The sequence below is a fragment of the Dreissena polymorpha genome, chromosome 5, assembly GCF_020536995.1.
Source record: "Dreissena polymorpha isolate Duluth1 chromosome 5, UMN_Dpol_1.0, whole genome shotgun sequence".
Taxonomy (NCBI): Eukaryota; Metazoa; Mollusca; class Bivalvia; order Myida; family Dreissenidae; genus Dreissena; species Dreissena polymorpha.
The window spans coordinates 1,088,628-1,094,853 of record NC_068359.1 but is presented as its reverse complement, the minus strand read 5'-3'; the positions used below and the strand labels follow the sequence as shown (position 1 = coordinate 1,094,853).

The 6,226-nt window shown below is 32.6% G+C and overlaps 1 long non-coding RNA gene across 1 annotated transcript; it reads left to right on the top strand.

The window, feature by feature from the left end:
* Positions 1-2,691: 2,691 nt before the first annotated feature.
* Positions 2,692-5,573, top strand: LOC127832017 (uncharacterized). Its single transcript, XR_008026621.1, has 3 exons — positions 2,692-3,229; positions 3,546-3,726; positions 4,084-5,573. It is a non-coding gene; the product is annotated as an uncharacterized LOC127832017 (long non-coding RNA).
* Positions 5,574-6,226: the final 653 nt, after the last annotated feature.

The window sequence follows — 6,226 nt, the reverse complement described above, 5'->3', positions numbered from 1 at the left end:
AACTAAATAGATGGAAATTGCAGCTGTAACTCCAAACTTGTCCCAAATTTTGTGAATCATAAGTAAGCAAATTAGGAAGGAGTGCTGACATACTGCAGCCTCAGGCGCGGAGGAACCTCATAAACTTTTGATTTCACACACATAATACTTGATTTTTTTAAATGATTTGAACACACTTGTAATGTGAGATACTTATGTAAAACATTATTATAATTAAACTCCACATGACCAATGTATAAGTGCATATTAAAATATTTGGATGACCATGTTTCAGAATGTTTGTACAAATGTGGTGAAATAGTTCCTGATAATGCACATTTCTACGCAAAAATGTGGCAGACTAGTCATCAAACAAGACAAGTATACAATAAAATAAAATAATCATCATTGCATCGCTTGTTAAGTAGAAAAACACAAATGGAATGGAACCTTGAATAAATGTCATATTTTGATATATAAATGTTCACTTCATTCAAATAAAATAATAAAGTACTGTAACAAATTAGCAACATGTATTCAAAATAAAAGTCACTATCAAATTAATAATTTAAACAAGAAACACATATCAAGTATGAATGGTTTCAGACACTTAGACAACCATTAGAGGACATTCCGTATCAAGTATAAAAGGTGTTATACACTTTAGAGGACCATTAGAGGACATCAATATCAAATATGCAAGGTATCAGACACTTAAGAGGACCAATAGAGGACATCACATATCAAGTTTGAAAGGTATCAGACACTTAGAAGACCAGTAGAAGGCATCACATATCGAGCATGAAAGGTATAAAACACTTTAGAGTACCAGTACAGGATATCACATATCAAGAATGAAAAGTTTCGGACTCTTTAGGAACCATTAGAGGACATCACAAATCAAGTATGAAATGTATCAAACACTTTAGAGGACCAGTAGAGGACATCACATATCAAGTATGAAAGGTATCAGAAACTTTAGTGGATCAGTAGAAGACATCACATATCAAGCATGCAAGGTATCAGACACTTTAGAGTACCAGTACAGGACATCACATATCAAGTATGTTAGGTATCAGACACTTGAGAGGACCAGTAGAGGACATTACATATCAAGTATGAAAGGTATCTAACACTTTAGAGGACCAGTAAAGACATCTCATATTAAGCATGAAAGGTATCAGAAACTTTAGAGGACCAGTACAATACCTCAAATATCAATTATGCAAGGTATCAGACAATTTAGAGTACAAGTACAGGGTACAGGACATCACATAATCAAGTATGAAAGGTTTCAGACTTTTTGAGGACCAGTAGAGGACATCACATTTCGAGTATGAAAGGTACAATACACTGTAGAGGACCAGTGGAGGTCATCACATATCAAGTATGAAAGGTATCAGACACTTAAAGAGGACCAGTAGAGGACATCACGTATCAAGTATGAAAGGTACACGAGACACTGTATAGAACCAGTAGAGGACATCAACTATAAAGTATGAAAGGTATCTGATACTTTAGAGGACTATAAGAGGACATCACATATCAAGTATGAAAGGTATCAGACACTTAAGAGGACTAGAGTAGATGGCATCACATATCAAGTATAAAAGGTACAAGAAACTTTAAATGACTAGTAGAGGACATAACATATGAAGTATAACAAGTGTTCCACGGTCGAAGACCTATGCCCCCCCAAATGTGACCTTGATTGTGACCTTTTACCTAGTAACCTCAAAATCAATAGGGGTCATCTGCCAATCATGATCAATGTACCTATGAAATTTCATGATCCTATCCTAAGCGTTCTTGAGTTATCATCCAGAAACCATTTGGTGGACGGAACGACAGACGGACAGACCTTCTCGAAATAAAATACGCTTTTTAACAAAATACACTTTAAGAAGTGCATTTATTCTGCGCTTTCTCCAAAAAAGTGTATTTTTTCTGCGTCTTTCGTTTTAAAAGTACACTTAAGTGCATTAAAGTGTATTTTTCGAAATTAGAGCGCGTTTTTTCATAATCTTTTGAATTGCCAAGTGTATTTTTTCTGTACTTTTATATGATTGAGTGCGTCTTTTCAATGGAAGTGTATTTTTAACTATATCTTTTCCAAGACAGTGTGTCTTTTCAATTTAAGCGTATTTAAGTGTATTAATAAGTGTATCTTTTCTGGGTCTGAACATATTTTATACTTTTCATACATTATATATTAGTAGTAAAAATTTTGTAGTATTTACAAAAACAACACAAATACAAGTGTTATGTATGACATTATCAAATGTTTATTGATTATTTGAAAACATCAAGAAAATAATACTATTCATAATAAATTTTTTAACAACAATGCTTAACAGCTTTAAAAAGCACAAGTTCAACTAAATCAGGCTGTGGGTCACTTATTAAAAATATTGAACGTGTCAAAAATATTATGTGGGCTTCTGGCAAGCCCACATAATATTTTTGACACTTTCAATATTTTTAATATTTAAATTATATTTTCTCAAATTTCTTATACTGATATTCAACCCAAATAAAATTAATATCTACCACATTGTCTACTAAACACATTTTTTAAAGGCAATAAAAATAATATTTATAATAGAATTATAATTTTCTAACACCTTTCAGTATGTCAAATTGAAATATTCACAAATAAATATAATATGCTAAGGGTTATGTGCATGTATTGTAATTTGTGATTTCATAAACAATAAACAGATTGTCATTTCTCAGTAATGATATTCAATTTAAGGTCACAAAGAGAAGAATTGTTATCAGTGATGTGTATTATTCCATAAATATTTTGGTGTTGAAATTTGCCTTTATCAGTAGATATATCTCAAGCTGACACAACAGATAAAAGATCAGCTCTCCCCCAATTAAATCAAATATGCATCATAAACACTAATCTCTTATCAGTGATGCAGCAATGCCTAACAAAGGGGTGCATATCATCTGCATACTTTTGATTGGTTGATAGTTTTTGTTTTGAAAACAAGCCACTTTTGATTGGTTTAGGGCACAGGAAGTAAATTTGTTTAAACAAGCAGGTGTCAGCAACTGATAATGAGCTACATTTTTAGACATGATTTAGCAAATTAAGATTTTAAATTGTACTTGTAGTGTCAAATGTCTTAAAATACTGTCATCATGAAGTATTGTGTGATGAAAACAAAGTGTATTTACTACAATGTAGTAAATCAAAGGAGGTCCAAAGTGGCTGGATACTGAAGAACAGTTGTAACAGGTTTGTAATTTTATTTCTGCATCCCTTTTTTAATTAAGTTCGTTGAATTAATTATGATCATTATCATGTTTATGTATTGTCTCTGGTATAAGGATAAGTAAATGCATTGTAATTTTAAGGAAAACTAACACCAATTGAAACAAAAATAGATAAATATACAAATTAAAAAGTGTTAATGTTGTGTACAGTGAATTATTATGGCTGTGTTTTATGGTTATTGTCATCTTAAACTTTATTTATAGCTAAGTCTGGTCATTACTGAATGGACTTCTTTCCCTCATATTTCAATGAGAACTTTTATATTTTGATTTTAAAGGTAAAACTCTTGCCCCAAGGAAAGAATGTGCATTATCACCTGCTAAAAAAGGAAGAAACAGGGGGATACTGACTGATGTATGGACTTTAACACCAGGTTTTTACCCTTCAAGAGTTGGCCAACTAGAGTGAAGCAGGAGAGTGGGCTGTGCTTGACTAAGAAAAGCTGGATTTGTTGAGAGGTAAAACTATACAGGTTATTGCATTTAAAATGCATCACACTTCCAGCCAGTCCAGACAGCCAAACGAGACCACGCATCTTAGTTCATTTTCAAACTGTATTGTCTACAAAACGCTATTTCTTTGATGATAAGAGTTTAGTCACATGTGATCACAGGATTAAAAAATTGCAAAAATAAACAAACAAAAACAACAAGCAAACAAACTTGCATTGATTTAAATTTCTAATTATAATCGCAACAAGATTACCATTACAGCAATATTTCATAGTTAAGTGAAACAAAAACCTTACAATTTAACAAGTATGAAGAATGCCTCGCCCTTTTGATAGTGTGTGATATCATGTTTATCTTTTGCAGATCAATACGCATTCAAGATCCTTAAGAAGAGAAGGACACAAGCAACATCAGTGGTAGATGTCACTCCAGCCCCTGCTTTTCCGGTCTCGCCTGCTGCTTTCCAGGTCCCTCCAGCTGCCAAGATCAGGTCTAGGCACTGGCTGCCATCCAGGTCCCCCTGGCGGTTGCGGTCGTGTTCTCAAATGGCTGCTGTACTGGACTACTGGTCCCACCACCATATTCGGTCAAGGTCTCTCCAAATGCTGAAGTCCAGGTTCCTCCGGCCACTGCGGTTCAGGTACCCCCAACAGCTGTGACCTAGTTCTCTGCAGCAGCTGCGATCTAAATATATTGACCCACTGCGGAACACTGCGGTTAATCGTTTTTTCCATACAATCTTCCACAAATGCCTCATTTTATAATGAAGTGTACAATTCTTATGTTCATATTTGTTTGTGTTATAAAGATGATTTTCCTGCACATTGTGTTTTTTTCCCTTAAAACTGCATGGGGCTATTACTTTTTTTACTGAAACATATCAGCACAAAATTGTAAAAGACTTAAACATACTTTAATACAAAAAAGTGTTTAAACCCACAGGAAACCACCTTGCCAAAAACCCACAAAAACTTACTGAGCAGGTTATTGTTTGCCAAAACCTAGCGAGTGTGCGTTTCATTGTCCATATGCTTATAAATTTAATAATTAGAATGAATTATCTTTAATGTATTTTTTTTAGATATATAAACTCAAGAAACTTACATAATTTTTGCGCCACATTACAAGTTTATTTGAATTTGTGTCACTCCTAAGATTTTCCCACGGCCTCCGAATGTCTCTCTTACCCTCTGAAAGTGTTTGTGTTTAGAAATTATTTATAACGTTATTTTTAATAAATAAATCTATTTCAGACTATAAAATACTGTTCTAGCTGTTGATATGTCCCCTTTATAGTTAAAACTGAGATAACTTGTGAGTAAATAGTTGTAAATGGTTGTATATATTTCCAAGTTTGGAAAGTTATGTAGATCTCAAATGTGCTTTCATGTCCATAGTGCTTATATATTTAATAATAAGAACGAATTATCTTTGATGTCATTTTAGGTTTTTTCATATAAACTCGAAAAACTTACATAATTTGTGCGCCACATTACAAGTTTGGCAAGAAAAAATCTTTAACAATATTAAAAACCATGTGAGGATTGAGAAAGATTTAAAAAAAACTATTTTGCTATTTGACAATTTGGTAAGCCTACATGTATGTCTTTGTCTTTCAACATATTTTATTTGCCATTGTTATTTATTGTGATATTGTTTGAAAAAATTGTATATTGACATGTTTTTTTTCAATGCATTCTTTGTATGGAACAATGTAAACCAAAAAGTATAGGGACAGGGGGAAGCAGTTGCAGAGGAAAGCGGAAAAGCTTTTAAGCACCCATAGAATGGCCTTAACTACTTGTTTATTTTAAAATGATTTATGTGAATAAATGTGTTTATTTCAAAGTTTATTTGCTGTTGTTCTCTCAGATCATATTTAAACCGGCCACTTTTCATATCCAAATGAATGTTTTTTTAATAGACATTTTCAAAGATACACTTAAGTGCACTTTATACACTAAAAATACACTTTAGCGTTTTTTTTTCTTCAAAAAATACACTAGAGCGTATTTAAAAAAAAAATACACTTGAGCGTATTTTTTTCCCCAAATTTTTCAAAAAATACACTAGAGCGTATTTTTTTCAAAAAATACACAAGAGCGTATTTAAGTGTATTTTTTCATGTTTTCCTAAGTAAATTAAAACGCTTAAAATACGCTTCAAGTGTACTTTTTGGGGAACAAAAAAAAACGGTAAGCGAATTAATACACTTAAATACACTTAAGCGTATTAATTCACTTAAAAACACTAAAGTACACTTTAAAATACACACAAAAGTGCATTTATACACTCAAAAAGTGTATTATTTGAACAGAAAAATGCACTTGTTTAGTTAAATGCGCTTTAAAGCGCATGTTATTGGCACCATATTTTTTTCAGCAAAAAATACGGTGCCAATAACATGCGCTTTAATGCGCATTAAAAGCGCATTAAATGCGCATTAAATGCGCATTTAGTGCACTTTTTCGAGAAGGGGTACATGTGCAAAACAATATACCCCCTC